Below are 18,391 nucleotides of genomic sequence, written 5' to 3'. Positions count from 1 at the left end.
CATCTTCGAATGCTCCCGGACACAATAGGCACAATTCTGTGAATCGTCTTTCGTACGTGGTAATATCAAATCCTTGGGTTCGTAACCCTCTAAGTTCTGTCTTGAGCTTATTGACCTCGGTTCTGGGACGGTACTTCTCGTTCATCAAGTGCTTGAATGCTGACCACGGTAGTGCGTACGCATCATCTTGTCCCACTTGCTCTAGATAGGTATTCCACCATGTTAACGCAGAACCTGTGAAGGTATGCGTAGCGTACTTCACTTTGTCCTCTTCAGTACACTTACTTATGGCAAACACCGATTCAACCTTCTCGGTCCACCGTTTCAATCCGATCGGTCCTTCGGTTCCATCAAATTCCAAAGGTTTGCAGGCAGTGAATTCTTTGTAGGTGCATCCTACACGATTTCCTGTACTGCTAGATCCAAGGTTATTGTTGGTATGTAGCGCAGCCTGTACTGCGGCTATGTTTGAAGCTAGAAAAGTACGGAATTCCTCTTCATTCATATTCACGGTGTGTCGAGTAGTCGGTGCCATTTCCTTCAAAATAGTTAAATGGAACAAGTTAATCATACAGAATATTAAGAGTAGTTAATAGTATTTCGTAGCATAATATGAACTCATTTATAAAAGCTTTTTCTTCATATTAGCGTTTTATAAGTTTAAATTCGGGTAGTACCTACCCGTTAAGTTCATACTTAGTAGCTAATATACAATTCAACTACTACAATTCTATATGAAAAACTGATTATAATAATATTTCGCGTTCAAACTTTTATACAATATTTTACAAACTTACAATACCGCTTATTTTACATAAAGCATGAAATATAGCACACAATAACTTTGATACAAGATAGTTGTGAAGACAATTCTAGCTAGTACACAAGTCGTTCAGCAAAGGCAATAAAGACACGTAATTCATACGTCCAGAAACAAGTCATGCATTCTGGTTTTACTAGGACTACTTCCCATCCTTGGTCTTGTGCAACATAACCGTTATGGCCGTTGATAAGACAGCGTGTTGTAACGTCATCAAAGGGACGAGGGTTACGTAATGTCCAACAGTCCCGTAATAATCTAAAAACCTCATTTCTTACCCCAATTACCGACTCCGTCACTTGTGGAAACGTTTTGTTTAATAGTTGTAGCCCGATGTTCTTGTTCTCACTTTGGTGAGAAGCGAACATTACTAATCCGTAAGCATAACATGCTTCTTTATGTTGCATGTTAGCCACTTTTTCTAAATCACAAAGTCCAATATTCGGATATATTGAGTCAAAATAATTTCTTAACCCGTTGCGTAAAATAGCATTTGGGTTCCCCGCAATATATGCGTCAAAGTAAACACATCGTAACTTATGGGTTTCCCAATGTGATATCCCCCATCTTTCAAACGAAAGTCTCTTATAAACCAAGACATTCTTGGAACGTTCTTCGAATGTCTTACAAACTGATCTCGCCTTAAATAGTTGTGCCGAAGAATTCTGGCCGACTCTAGACAAGATTTCATCAATCATGTCTCCGGGTAGGTCTCTTAAAATATTGGGTTGTCTATCCATTTTGTGTTTTTAAACTGTAAAATAGACAAGAGTTAAATTCATAAAAAAAATACTTATTAATACAAGCAATTTTTACATATATCATAAAGCATAAGAACACTATATTCCATATATTACACCACACGAATACAACTATCTTATTCCGACTCGCTCGTTTCTTCTTCTTCGGTTTTGGTTCGTTTTGCCAAGTTTCTAGGGATATATGATGTTCCCCTAATACGAGCCGTCGTTGTCCACATTGGTTTAGAAAAACCTGGTGGTTTAGAGGTTCCCGGGTCATTGTTACAACTTAAGGACTTCGGGGGTTGACGATACATATAAAGTTCATCGGGGTTGGAATTAGATTTCTCTATTTTTATGCCCTTTCCCTTATTATTTTCTTTTGCCTTTTTAAATTCAGTTGGGGTAATTTCTATAACATCATCGGAATTCTCGTCGGAATCCGATTCATCGGAGAATTGGTAATCCTCCCAATATTTTGCTTCCTTGGCGGAAACACCATTGACCATAATTAACTTTGGTCGGTTGGTTGAGGATTTTCTTTTACTTAACCGTTTTATTATTTCCCCCACCGGTTCTATTTCTTCATCCGGTTCCGATTCTTCTTCCGGTTCCGATTCTTCTTCCGGTTCCGACTCTTCTTCCGGTTCCTCTTCGGGAACTTGTGAATCAGTCCACAAATCATTCCAATTTACATTTGACTCTTCATTATTATTAGGTGAGTCAATGGGACTTGTTCTAGAGGTAGACATCTATCACATAATATCAAACGAGTTAAGAGATTAATATATCACATAATATTCATATGTTAAAAATATATAGTTTCCAACAAAAATGTTAAGCAATCATTTTTAAAGAAAACACGGTCTAAGTCCAGACTCACTAATGCATCCTAACAAACTCGATAAGACACACTAATGCAAATTTTCTGGTTCTCTAAGACCAACGCTCGGATACCAACTGAAATGTCCCGTTCTTATTGATTAAAAACGTTCCATATTAATTGATTTCGTTGCGAGGTTTTGACCTCTATATGAGACGTTTTTCAAAGACTGCATTCATTTTTAAACAAACCATAACCTTTATTTCATCAATAAAGGTTTAAAAAGCTTTACGTAGATTATCAAATAATGATAATCTAAAATATCCTGTTTACACACGACCATTACATAATGGTTTACAATACAAATATGTTACAACAAAATAAGTTTCTTGAATGCAGTTTTTACACAATATCATACAAGTATGGACTCCAAATCTTGTCCTTATTTAAGTATGACACAGCGGAAGCTCTTAATAATCACCTGAGAATAAACATGCTTAAAACGTCAACAAAAATGTTGGTGAGTTATAGGTTTAACCTATATATATCAAATCGTAACAATAGACCACAAGATTTCATATTTCAATACACATCCCATACATAGAGATAAAAATCATTCATATGGTGAACACCTGGTAACCGACAATAACAAGATGCATATATAAGAATATCCCCATCATTCCGGGACACCCTTCGGATATGATATAAATTTCGAAGTACTAAAGCAGCCGGTACTTTGGATGGGGTTTGTTAGGCCCAATAGATCTATCTTTAGGATTCGCGTCAATTAGGGTGTCTGTTCCCTAATTCTTAGATTACCAGACTTAATAAAAAGGGGCATATTCGATTTCGATAATTCAACCATAGAATGTAGTTTCACGTACTTGTGTCTATTTTGTAAATCATTTATAAAACCTGCATGTATTCTCATCCCAAAAATATTAGATTTTAAAAGTGGGACTATAACTCACTTTCACAGATTTTTACTTCGTCGGGAAGTAAGACTTGGCCACTGGTTGATTCACGAACCTATAACAATATATACATATATATCAAAGTATGTTCAAAATATATTTACAACACTTTTAATATATTTTGATGTTTTAAGTTTATTAAGTCAGCTGTCCTCGTTAGTAACCTACAACTAGTTGTCCACAGTTAGATGTACAGAAATAAATCAATAAATATTATCTTGAATCAATCCACGACCCAGTGTATACGTATCTCAGTATTGATCACAACTCAAACTATATATATTTTGGAATCAACCTCAACCCTGTATAGCTAACTCCAACATTCACATATAGAGTGTCTATGGTTGTTCCGAAATATATATAGATGTGTCGACATGATAGGTCGAAACATTGTATACGTGTCTATGGTATCTCAAGATTACATAATATATAATACAAGTTGATTAAGTTATGGTTGGAATAGATTTGTTACCAATTTTCACGTAGCTAAAATGAGAAAAATTATCCAATCTTGTTTTACCCATAACTTCTTCATTTTAAATCCGTTTTGAGTGAATCAAATTGCTATGGTTTCATATTGAACTCTATTTTATGAATCTAAACAAAAAAAGTATAGGTTTCTAGTCGGAAAAATAAGTTACAAGTCGTTTTTGTAAAGGTAGTCATTTCAGTCGAAAGAACGACGTCTAGATGACCATTTTAGAAAACATACTTCCACTTTGAGTTTAACCATAATTTTTGGATATAGTTTCATGTTCATAATAAAAATCATTTTCTCAGAATAACAACTTTTAAATCAAAGTTTATCATAGTTTTTAATTAACTAACCCAAAACAGCCCGCGGTGTTACTACGACGGCGTAAATCCGGTTTTACGGTGTTTTTCGTGTTTCCAGGTTTTAAATCATTAAGTTAGCATATCATATAGATATAGAACATGTGTTTAGTTGATTTTAAAAGTCAAGTTAGAAGGATTAACTTTTGTTTGCGAACAAGTTTAGAATTAACTAAACTATGTTCTAGTGATTACAAGTTTAAACCTTCGAATAAGATAGCTTTATATGTATGAATCGAATGATGTTATGAACATCATTACTACCTTAATTTCCTTGGATAAACCTACTGGAAAAGAGAAAAATGGATCTAGCTTCAATGGATCCTTGGATGGCTCGAAGTTCTTGAAGCAGAATCATGACACGAAAACAAGTTCAAGTAAGATCATCACTTGAAATAAGATTGTTATAGTTATAGAAATTGAACCAAAGTTTGAATATGATTATTACCTTGTATTAGAATGATAACCTACTGTAAGAAACAAAGATTTCTTAAGGTTGGATGATCACCTTACAAGATTGGAAGTGAGCTAGCAAACTTGAAAGTATTCTTGATTTTATGAAACTAGAACTTTTGGAATTTATGAAGAACACTTAGAACTTGAAGATAGAACTTGAGAGAGATCAATTAGATGAAGAAAATTGAAGAATGAAAGTGTTTGTAGGTGTTTTTGGTCGTTGGTGTATGGATTAGATATAAAGGATATGTAATTTTGTTTTCATGTAAATAAGTCATGAATGATTACTCATATTTTTGTAATTTTATGAGATATTTCATGCTAGTTGCCAAATGATGGTTCCCACATGTGTTAGGTGACTCACATGGGCTGCTAAGAACTGATCATTGGAGTGTATATACCAATAGTACATACATCTAAAAGCTGTGTATTGTACGAGTACGAATACGGGTGCATACGAGTAGAATTGTTGATGAAACTGAACGAGGATGTAATTGTAAGCATTTTTGTTAAGTAGAAGTATTTTGATAAGTGTATTGAAGTCTTTCAAAAGTGTATAAATACATATTAAAACACTACATGTATATACATTTTAACTGAGTCGTTAAGTCATCGTTAGTCGTTACATGTAAGTGTTGTTTTGAAACCTTTAGGTTAACGATCTTGTTAAATGTTGTTAACTCAATGTTTATAATATCAAATGAGATTTTAAATTATTATATTATCATGATATTATCATGTATGAATATCTCTTAATATGATATATATACATTAAATGTCTTTACAACGATAATCCTTACATATATGTCTCGTTTAAAAATCATTAAGTTAGTAGTCTTGTTTTTACATATGTAGTTCATTGTTAATATACTTTATGATATGTTTTCTTATCATAGTATCATGTTAACTATATATATATATCCATATATATGTCATCATATAGTTTTTACAAGTTTTAACGTTCGTGAATCACCGGTCAACTTGGGTGGTCAATTGTCTATATGAAACCTATTTCAATTAATCAAGTCTTAACAAGTTTGATTGCTTAACATGTTGGAAACATTTAATCATGTAAACATCAATCTCAATTAATATATATAAACATGGAAAAGTTCGGGTCACTACATGGGAAGGGGTTAAATTCTTTCGGACTTTAAAATTTTTATCTTAAACACTGAGTTACCATTAAAAATACTAGTAAAGCAGTAGTTGTATTAGAATCTAGTGCTCTCTGATAATAAAGAACAGCCCTAGTCTTATATACCGACTACCCAATTCTAGTAAAATTTTTCAAAATTTTCAATTAAATGAACTCAAAATCATGTTTATACATATTTATGAACGATAAAACTAGGTGTTAACACCGAAATTATTGTAACCTCGGAAAGGACATAAATTGAAAACAAACCAAAATGTTAAAATTCATTTAAAATGGAATAGAGGACAATAAAAAGGAAAATAAAAGCCAAGTGTGGGAAAATTCTCCAAGTTATTCAAAACATATATCACATATTTTTGTACAAATAATTGAAAATACTTTTGCTTTGGACTAAACTAAAAAGTTTTACCTGATTTACTGTAAGAAAGATGGATCTACACAATGAATCAATCCCATCATTAAAAGGAAGTAAAGTCTTCCGAAAAAGACACGCGCTTCTTGATTTAGGTCAAGAAGTTGTCGTCCAGACCAGCTGTAGGTTGACGAAAAATCTAGAAAAGTCATCACTAAAATCAGCAGGAAATCCACGGACCTCAGCATTAAACAGGGTCGCCAAGTGGTCAGATTTATCCTAACCATGAGAAGGATTTATCTCGTAAAATGGGGGGGCACCATGCAAATTAGCTTGATAAGACTAATGAATCAGATCCCTAGAAAGGATAATCTCCTTAAAAGATCAAAAATCAGCTTTTAAGCCTGATATTACTCAATCCTAGAGATTGACTTTAAAGATTGAGAATTCAAACTCATGGAATTCAATGATATCTAAACTCGAGCTTGAACGAGACAATATTTTGATAAAATTATAAACCAATTTGTTTTCTGAAAACCCATTTTGAATGCGTTCATTACCATTGAACGTAAAATCCTAGGAATTCACCTGGAATTCATTAGGTCACCTGAACCAAATCGGGTGTCAACCGTAAGAACGGTGGTTGCATAGCATGGTCGAAGACAGGACCTTGTGCCAGACCGAAAAATCATAAGGGTGAGCTTTACTATTGCTCCTACCAACGATAGTAATTGCGTCCGACACGTTATAGACCATAATTAAAAGCATGTCAGGGGACATTGCCTTAACAGTTGCTTATTCAACGCTTTCCTTTACAACCGGACGGTAGTTTACCGAAAGGTAATATACGGGACAAGTAAACTGGACGTGTTGCTTTCCAAATACAAGGTTAGCAAGTGGGTGACACAAAACCGCAAGTTTTGAGCTAAAATTTTCAAATCTGAAACCCGCCAAACCCACAAAAATATTTTGCAAACACCGGTGAAGGGTTATTCCGGAAAACTTATCTAGGGTAAAAACTAGATTTAATTTTCAAAAGATCAAATGTTTTCATAAAGATCCAATTTCCTTAATGGATCTAAATTTTTATAGTCATGTGGGACTGTAAACCATATCGTTACTACCATTGTTTATACCGCCGTATAGAAATCACTGATGTACAAAGTGTGAAGAATAAAGAAGTGATTCTAGTATTTCAAGACGATATTGCTTGAGGACAAGCAACGCTCAAGTGTGGGAATATTTGATAATGCTAAAAACGAACATATATTTCATAGCATTATTCCTCAAGAAAGACAAGCTTTTAGTTGCAATTGTTCTATTTACAAGTGATATTCGTTTAAATAATAAAAGGTGAAGACAAAAGACCGATTCGACGAATTGAAGACGCAAACGACCAAAAAGCTCAAAAGTATAAAATACAATCAAAGAGGTTCCAATTATTGACAAGAAACGTCTCGAAATTACAAGAGTACAAGATTCAAAACGCAAAGTACAAGATATTAAATTGTACGCAAGGACGTTCGAAAATCTGGAACCGGGACAAAAGTCAACTCTCAATGCTCGACACAACGGACTAAAAATTACAAGTCAACTATGTACATAAATATAATATAATATTTAAATAATTCTTATAATTATTTATATATTATATAAATAAAATAAACCGTCGGCAAGAAAGGCTCCAAACTTGTGTGAGCTGTATTTACAAACTCCGCGACTCGCGGAGTTTGAAGGCAAAAAGGGCCGCGAGTCGCGGAGGCCCAAATTCTGAAAGTCCCTATAAAGCCAACCGAATTCTGATCATTTTTCACACTCATATATCTATCTCTCTATCAATATATACGTAAAAATATATATAATTTATATTTTAATTTTAATTTTAATTTTTAATCCTAATAATAAGGGTATGTTAGCGAATATTGTAAGGGTGTAAGTCGAAATTCTGTCCGTGTAACGCTACGCAATTTTTAATCATTGTAAGTTATGTTCAACCTTTTTAATTTAATGTCTCGTAGCTAAGTTATTATTATGCTTATTTAATCCGAAGTAATCATGACGTTGGGCTAATTACTAAAATTGGGTAATTGGGCTTTGTACCATAATTGGGGTTTGGACAAAAGAACGACACTTGTGGAAATTAGACTATGGGCTATTAATGGGCTTTATATTTGTTTAACTAACTGATAGTTTGTTAATATTAATATAAAGATTTACAATTGGGCGTCCCTATAAATTACCATATACACTCGATCGGACATGATGGGCGGGGTATTTATATGTACGAATAATTGTTCATTTAACCGGACACGGGAATGGATTAATAGCCACTAGAATAATTAAAACAGGGGTGAAATTATGTACAAGGACACTTGGTATAATTGATAACAAAATATTAAAACCTTGGGTTACACTCAGTCGACATCCTGGTGTAATTATTAAACAAAGTATTAAAATCTTGTTACAGTTTAAGTCCCCAATTAGTTGGAATATTTAACTTCGGGTATAAGGATAATTTGACGAGGACACTCGCACTTTATATTTATGACTGATGGACTGTTATGGACAAAAACCAGACGGACATATTAAATAATCCAGGACAAAGGACAATTAACCCATAGGCATAAAACTAAAATCAACACGTCAAACATCATGATTACGGAAGTTTAAATAAGCATAATTCTTTTATTTCATATTTAATTTCCTTTATTTTATATTTAATTGCACTTCTAATTATCGCATTTTTATTGTTATTGTATTTAATTGCACTTTTAATTATCGTACTTTTTAATTATCGCAAGTTTATTTTATCGCACTTTTATTATTCGCAATTTCATTATCGTTATTTACTTTACGCTTTAATTTAAGTCTTGTATTTATTTTTAATATTTTACATTTTAACTGCGACTAAAGTTTTAAAATCGACAAACCGGTCATTAAACGGTAAAAACCCCCTTTATAATAATAATATTACTTATATATATATTTGTATTTTTATAAAAGTAAACTAATATAGCGTTAAGCTTTGTTTAAAGATTTTCCCTAGGAACGAACTGGACTTACTAAAAACTACACTACTGTACGATTAGGTACACTGCTTATAAGTGTTGTAGCAAGGTTTAAGTATATCCATTCTATAAATAAATAAATATCTTGTGTAAAATTGTATCGTATTTAATAGTATTTTCTTGTAAAATTTTATAGTATTTTATATACACCTCGCATAAACATCAGCTTGCATGGAGTCCATCATTCATATTTATCATTTTGTTTAAGACATTTTCCATTTACTGTACTCTTATGATGTAAAACTTTGAATAATGTTTCCGCTGTTTATTTAATAAATAAAACGGCTCATTTAGAGTCGTTCTCGCTTATACAACTGTGTTATGATATGATTGGTCACAATTACCCCTGGTCCATTTTGGGGGTGTGACAGATTGGTATCAGAGCAGGTTATTTTAGAGAACCAGGATTGCATCTTATGTGTGCCTTATACAATTAGGTACCTTAGCAATGTAGGACTACAACTTCCTTTGACTATAGTACCTTTAATTGTTGCCTTTAACTGTTAAATGCTACACTATACTTTAGAAACTTTACTTATCTTAGAATGCCGAGCCAATCTAAGAACTCTGCTCATTCTCCTAAGTAGTATTCAATTCCGCCACCACATTTAAATGCGACACCGTTCTCGACATTCCTATGTCATTTATCATGGTTTTGTGTATTACATATGTAATAGATGAAATATTATCTATGAATTTTTGAAACTCCTATATTTGTTACTATTCATACTCAAACGTATATAACTCCCTGTTATATCACGTACCTATATGCTTTATGCCTTTATGCATCAGTTTGCGAACCGAAAAATGTCATTGAGTTATCGAGAATCTCAAAGACATTATAATGTCATCACTACTCATATTCATTACTTTTATACCTTTTATTTCTCGTTATTGAATTTTCTTGACGGATGGCGTCTACGAAACTCTAGAATGGAAGGGTTTGGATTACCGATTTAAAGGATCCTATAGCTCAAGCCCCTAGACCTGAATAGGCCATTATGAATTAAAAGTCTTTAATCGAAAGATTATCAGATTACATACTTATCATTTTATGATCTCGACACGTCATACTGCTATTATTGGATTATAGACACATCATATCTTATTATATCTTATCATATCTATCTTAATAAACTTTGTCTAACACTTTTCCTAAATTTCCTCCGTAAATTACGGAAATATTTTTGCTATATATACGTATATCAAGAAGACAAATATATCATTCAATATTCAACACTCATCTCATAACAAAAACCCTTATTCCGATCAGATAATATGGATTTCTCACATGATTCCTCGAACTCCTCGAGCTCCAATGGCAGCGTAACCGAAATGAACCAACCAATTAGTCATCATCTATTTTGGATGAATTGGGGATGGGTTCGTAGTAAACTTAATCAATGGAGACAAGAAGAAGGTGATCCCTTCCACCAACCGAATTCACCTCTTGGTGAAGAACCAGAAGCACTTACCGGCGAACCCGTTCGGAACACTATTTTCACCCTCATTTCCAGGGTATCCAGTCACGAATATATAATATCTAAAATTCTAGGTCTTATTCATCCACTTGTCCGAACCGCCAATCACCCCGGAATAATAGAAGAAGTCAATGAGCTTCGCGCTCGAGTGGTGGCTCTGGAGAATATGGTGCGAAACCTACGAGCACCAGCAGCAGCACCAGCAGCATAACCAGCATCACCACCAGTACCAACAGCATCACCACCAACAACATCAGCTTCACCAACAACAAACACCATAATCTGTACCTCGGATATCAACATCATACGCCCCATAGATACCAAGGAATATTAGTAATAATGAGTTAAGATGTATTGACTCATTCTTCCTGAAAATTATATATGTATACTTTATATATATATATATATATATATATATATATATATATATATATATATATATATATATATATATATATATATATATATATATATATATATATATATATATATATATATATATATGGTTTGGAACAATAATAAATCTTTTCGTATTAAGCTATTACGTGTGAATCTTAAATAGTATGTACTACTTGGTTAATTCATATCACTAATATGCTATGATATACATTCCTCGTTAATCACTGCTTCATCACAATAAACTCCATTTCATAATAAACTAAGTGTATTATTCAAATACATGTTTGGTTTTACACTTTCATTTTCGATGTACTCAAAACTCTTTAGAAAACATCATTCGTGCCTTGTGAATTTCACAAGAATTCCACGAGCATCAACATCATATACCGAGGTATATCAATAACAATGAACGATGGAGTATTGATTCCTAACTTCATTAAAGAAAGATTCTGCGATGATTATGTAATCTCTCAAGTTTTGAAGATTATTTATTCTCGCTTCAACCGCAAATCAAATGATTTTAATAGTATATTAACTCATTAAATCTATATTATACGTGAAGAATAGATATATGAACGTATATCTTCATAAAGATTGTAATTAAAAATCCTTTTGTACAAACTGTTAATTGTGAAAATATTTTAACGGGTAGGTAAAACCCGAGAAATATTTATATCTCACATCAATATCTTACAGTGTACATTCTTCAAATTCTGATTCAATAATTAGTAACTATACTACTTACATCCACATATATATCCGTTCACTAAAGAACAACCATTTTCATACAAATTTAATTACCTATTCTGATTTGGACATATCGGAATCCAAGTAAAGCTTTATCAAGTGTTATCTTCCTAAAGATCACTACATTCATGAATTATATTCATTCGTATTCTATGATGAATTATCACATCAAACCACCGAAATTATCGTTCATTACTTTTGAAATCAACAACGCCTATTCATCAACCATTAGATCCGTTGACGATTACAATCAGCGTTTAATCATCTAAAAACGAAATTTCTTGAAACCATCTTGGATTGATAACCGATGAATCAAATATGGCTGCATTAAATGCATAGGAAACAGCAAAATTGTAGATGGTCTCAATGGCCAAAAGTTTGATAATAAAGAATGGTACGTTGGAAAAGCTCAAAAGAAAATTTGGAACTGAAAAACGGATTGAGCTAACCATGGAGGAGATCAAGGACAAATACAAGGACCAAACCCTATATTCAAAGAATCCACGTAATTCTGGATCCGATGAAATCTTTAGAGAATATCTTGCTCCGAAGTTATGTTAAAAGCTTGCGGAAAATTTTTCTTCATCAACCTTCGAACTTAAAAATTCTAAAATGTCGTTATAAATATCCTCTATATTTCTGAAGATATTTTCATAACCATTTTTGTCCACAATTAAGTATCTCTTTGCAATATCTTTATAAAGGAAACTATTTTAGTTTCTATATTCAGTAAAATTCAAGTTTAAATTATAAATGTTTTGAAGAAATGTTGGAAATTGAAGCATGAGTTAGTATAATATAATGACGTCAGGCCAACGTGATTATATTACAGTAAGTCATGCTAAATTTTTAATGGAAGATAATGATTCATATACTTTATAATCATCATTTGCCATGTTACACGACTCTTACATTCTACTTAATCTCTGAACATATCAAAAAAATATATTCTTGATAGTTCTATCCTCAGTAATTCTGGTAATTTACCAAATCAAATCGTGATATTACGCTTAGAACATTAGGTTCATTCGAAACTTCATACCTACAAATTCTGGACCATTACTCGCTAAACTTAGAGTCGAGAGCAGAATAAAAAGGTAAAGAGCTCCGACATATAAGGGAAAATACAAAGCCCGATAACAACACAGAAATTACAAATTGTGTATATCAATGCGTATAGCAACATAAAGACACGGGAGAATTAAAAACACTATTACTCCAAGAGCATAGTAGAAGTAAACAGATTCCTCTGGTGGTAAAAGAAAAAGAAGCATGACTGCATATATGGTCAATATAATAACAAGTATCAATACGGGATTGAGCATATTAACAAATATTTTGGAAGTATGAATCTAGGAAGAAAGTATAGAAGTGGTGAAGATAATGAAACGGAAGAAGCTAATTTATAGCAAAATTTCCAAACACAGCAATCGAGGCAATTCACTGCATTTAATCAAAGAAATCCCAAAATTCCGTAAATACCGAAGAATCAAATCTTATAGATTACGAAGATTTCCTTTAATCCCTTGAATTCCGGAAATCAATCGTGACTACGTCAAAAGTTAAGGCGAACATTTAATTTACTCATTCACTCTTTTACGATAGCTTCGTTTATACTCTTCCTATAATCGAATCCTTTTATCCATATTATTAAATAGTGATAAAACTTTATTCTTTAACTTATATTCATCATTACAATATTCTTGTTGTAAACAATAATGATCTCTATCAAACTTCATGACTATAATTTTCATGAACTACTCTCTGCTTTGTCTACCCTAATATTGTGGCATAACCACTCAAGGTTTTAAATGAGCTCGATATTATTCATAACACATTTTATATATCCAATTTACTGAAATGACTGGTATAACATCATCATTTTGAATGATCTCCGCATTAATAATAAAATGCACTTCGTAGATGAAATTGTAGAAATTATGGTTTGTATGATTTTAATTCTTGAAACAGAACAATATTCTATCCGTTGGAATTCACGCAAGGCCCCGAGCATACTTGGGAACGTGAAAACCAAATAAAACGTAGATATCCTCGTCTATGTACGAACAATGCCGATTGATGGCAACAACTAAATTTCGGGACGAAATTTCTTTTAACGGGTAGGTACTATAACAACCCTCATATTTCCATACTTGAATTGACTAATTTGCCTATAGAGTTGTTATCCATACGTAATATATAATTAAATTCGACGTTGATCAAATATTTATTTTTAGTCGACACTTTTTGTTAACTAAAGTTTACACTAATTATATAAAATAACTTTAGTTAATATTAATATTAATGCGTATTATATTTAAAACTATATGTAACATAATTATTAATTAAATGATAAGTTATTTTAATCATTATATATATTTTTAGCTTATAAAAAAAAATAAAAATAAAAAGAAATAAGATTTTTTTTATAAATTAAATAATGAGCCCATGAATTTTGACTAAATATTTTCAAAAACAAAAACTTATTAAAAACATTTTTAACATGTTTTTATTATTTTGTCAAAATTAGCACCTTTATTTTATTATTTTTTTTCTTTTCACCAACCATTTGTTTACCTATAAATACATGGCTCCTCATTCATTTTTTCTTGCCAAACACAAAAACTTAAGTTATTCTCTCAAAACCTTGAAGAAAATTTGAGGTACTTTCTATGTTTATTAATTTTTTTTCAATATTGTCATTTATATTTATATTTATTGTATATTCTTTGTAAAATTTAAAATTAATTATGTTTATATGATATAATTAGTATTATAAGTGTTATGATGCATAAAAATAATTTTGATAATTTATGGAGAATTATTTATAATTAAATACGAATTATGTAGTGTTTAAACGTAAAAATAATGTAAAATCGTAATAAATACTTTTAACAAAAACTAAAATATATATAATTTTTTTCTGAGTTTTTAAAACTTATATAGATCTGAAAAAAATTATAAAAATAATTACTTGGGTCAAATTGGTATTTATTATATAATTAAACTCTATTATTATGTAATTCGAAGGTAAATTAAGAATAAATATAAAATAATAAAAAATATTTTTTTAAATATTTTTCTACAGGTTTTTAGACTGATCGAAACTTATAAAAATTATAAAAATATTTATTTAGGTTTATTTAGTAATTATGTAGAATTAAAATTATTTTGTGAATACATTAAGGGTAAAAACTAAAATAAATAAAAAAATATAATAAAAACATTTTCTTAAATTTTTCTACTAATCTATATGATTAACTAAGACTATAAAAATTATGTTTGTAATTTTTAGATATTTAATTTATTATTTAGAGAATTTTGAATAATGTTCGATTAATAAAACACTATTATTTTTGAAGTAATTTAGGTATTTATTTAAAGGTAATTATATTTAATATATATAAGACATACTAAGGTATAATAACTAAATATTAAATAAAACTTAGGTTATATTATCACATATATATTTAGTGTAATTGAGGGATTTAATCTACACTTGTAAACGGGTTAGGAGGTACGGAGTGTACACCCATTAAGTGATAGATTGCCCGGACCCGAAAGTGGTTTTCCATTATCACAAATTTGAGTGATTACGGAAGTATTATTCCTGCACTAGGTGAAACAACTCCATCGTGGAAATAAAACAAACAACTTTATGTAAAGGATTTGTTTTAGATTTGAAAACGATTTCCTAGATTTGATTGTTGGAAATAAAGCAAACAACTTTATGTAAATGATTTGTTTTAGATTTGAAAACGATTTCCTTGATTTGGTTGTTGGAAATAAAACAAACAACTTTATGTAAAGGATTTGTTTAGATTTGAAAACGATTTCCTTGAAGTGGTTGTTGGAAATAAAACAAACAACTTTATGTAAAGGATTTTTTTTAGATTTGAAAACGAAATTAGTTAGTGAAACATCTCCATCGTGGAATAATACTTATTTTTGTGTGCCTATAAATAAGGACTATCATTTATGAGAATAAGATATACGAACAACACCTTAATACTCTTATGCAAAAGAGTTCTTGTTTACTGCCAATAACAAGAACTAATCTCTGTCTTATCCCAAAGTGATATTCGTGTAACCCAGGCAATAAGGGTCGAATAATTACTTTCGGAAAGTGATACCACGATTCAGTGATTTATCCAGCTATCGATTATTTTACCCTACATGAAATTTCAATAAAACCTCCAACAATCTGTCACACCCCCAAAATGGACCAGGGGTAATTGTGACCAATCATATCATAACACAGTTGTATAAGCGAGAACGACTCTAAATGAGACGTTTTATTTATTAAATAAACTGCGGAAGCATTATTCAAAGTTTTACATCATAAGAGTACAGTAAATGGAAAATGTCTTAAACAAAATGATAAATATGAATGATGGACTCCATGCAAGCAGCAAAGCATACATCAATCATCTAGTAGCAAGTAGCAGCTAGCTCAATCATCACCTGAGACAAAACACGCTTAAAGTGTCAACCAAAAAGGTTGAGTGAAATTCATAGGTTTATAAATAATATCCAAAGTTTTAGATCACAAGATTTAGTTTAAAGTTGATTGATATAGAAATATCAATCTAAAAGTGTTGCTGCATTTTGTAATATCACTACTAAACAAGTTTACCCTATGACACCTTGTACTGTCAGTGTCGTGGAATCATTATTATGTAACCAAAGACCAACGATTTCCTATTACGTATGGATAACAACCCTACTAAAGTTATTTTAGATTTGAAAACGATTTCTTAGATTTGATTGTTGGAAATAAAACAAACAACTTTATGTAAAGGATTTGTTTTAGATTTGAAAACGATTTCCTAGATTTGGTTGTTGGAAATAAAACAAACAACTTTATGTAAAGGATTTGTTTTAGATTTGAAAACGAAATTAGTTAGTGAAACATCTCCATCGTGGAATAATACTTGTTTTTAGGTGCCTATAAATAAGGACTATCATTTATGAGAATAATATATACGAAAAACACCTTAATACTCTTATGCAAAAGTGTTCTTGTTTACTGCCAATAACAATAACTAATCTCTGTCTTATCCCAAAGTGATATTCGTGTAACCCAGGAAATAAGGGTCGAATAATTACTTTCGGAAAGTGATACCACGATTCAGTGATTTATGCGGCTATCGATTATTTTACCCTACACGAAATTTCAATAAAACCTCCAATAATCGAAAGTAATTATTTGTTATAATCGATGGTGGCTACGATGAAACATATGACGGCGAATTTCTCCAAACTTGATAAGTTTGAGGGAATTGATTTTAGGAGATGGCAAAAGAAGATGCACTTCTTTCTGAGCAGCATGAGTGTGGTGTACGTACTCAGCACACCAATTCCTGAAGATCATGGTGATGATGCTACTGTTGAACAAATTCGGAAAAGGTGCAAGTGGGAGAACGATGACTACATCGCTAGAGGTTTAATCCTCAATGGTATGGCTGATTCCCTTTTTGATATTTACCTAAATGTTGAATCTGCTAAAGAACTATGGGACTGTTTAGAAACCAAGTATATGTCTGAGGATGCTTCTAGTAAAAAGTTCCTTGTGAGTAATTTTAATAATTACAAGATGGTCGATTCTAGACCGGTCTTGGAACAATACAATGAGCTCATTCGTATACTTGGTCAATTCACACAACATACGATGAACATGGATGAGTCTATTCAAGTCTCAAGCATAATTGATAAACTACCTCCATCTTGGAAAGAATTTAAACATTCTTTGAAACATAAGAAGGAGGAGTTAACTCTTGTTGAGTTGGGTAGTCATCTGCGTATTGAGGAATCCCTCAGGTTGCAGGATAATGACAAGCCAAAGAGCAACGAAGTTGCTGGTACGTTCGTTGTCAATACGGTGGAACATAAAAAGTTCACTAGTAATAATGACAAAAAGGGAAAACGTAAACATCAAGGTAATAACAAAGTTGATCCTAATAAGAAGTCTAAATTGACTTATTGGAAGTGTGGTAAATCTGGACACTTGAAGAGGGATTGCAAGGTTATTTTTGGCACTAACAATGCTAAGGGATCTAGCACAAATGGTTCGGGCAATGGTTCGAACAACCAAGCCCCAAAAGGTCAGAATATATTTAATAATTCAATTGAGAATTATTATGTTTCGTATATATATGAGATTTGTTTTGTGCAGGATGATGATGTTGCGTGGTGGGTTGACTCTGGAGCTACTATTCATGTATGTAAGGATAGATGTTGGTTCAAGACTTACGAGTCGGTGACTGATGGATCAATTCTTCATATGGGAAATGAGTCAACAACCTCTATTCATGGACGTGGTCGTGTGGATTTAAGTTTTAGTTCTGGAAAGATTGTTTCTTTGTTTAATGTTTTGCATGTACCACAAATTAGGAAAAATTTGGTTTCAAGTAGTATGTTGAATAATTGTGGTTACAAGCAAGTTATTGAATCTGACAAGTTTGTTCTATCTAAAAATGGTTTATTTGTTGGATTTGGTTATTTGAGTAATGGAATGTTTAGACTAAACATTGAACAT

The 18,391-nt window shown here is 31.7% G+C and overlaps 1 long non-coding RNA gene across 1 annotated transcript; it reads left to right on the top strand.

The window, feature by feature from the left end:
• Positions 1-17,106: 17,106 nt before the first annotated feature.
• Positions 17,107-18,126, top strand: LOC139870295 (uncharacterized). Its single transcript, XR_011766534.1, has 3 exons — positions 17,107-17,312; positions 17,843-17,957; positions 18,029-18,126. It is a non-coding gene; the product is annotated as an uncharacterized lncRNA (long non-coding RNA).
• Positions 18,127-18,391: the final 265 nt, after the last annotated feature.

This window comes from Rutidosis leptorrhynchoides, chromosome 1 (genome assembly GCF_046630445.1).
Source record: "Rutidosis leptorrhynchoides isolate AG116_Rl617_1_P2 chromosome 1, CSIRO_AGI_Rlap_v1, whole genome shotgun sequence".
Lineage (NCBI taxonomy): Eukaryota > Viridiplantae > Streptophyta > Magnoliopsida > Asterales > Asteraceae > Rutidosis > Rutidosis leptorrhynchoides.
Note: the sequence above shows the minus strand (reverse complement) of the source record. Positions and strands in the feature narration are given on the sequence as shown.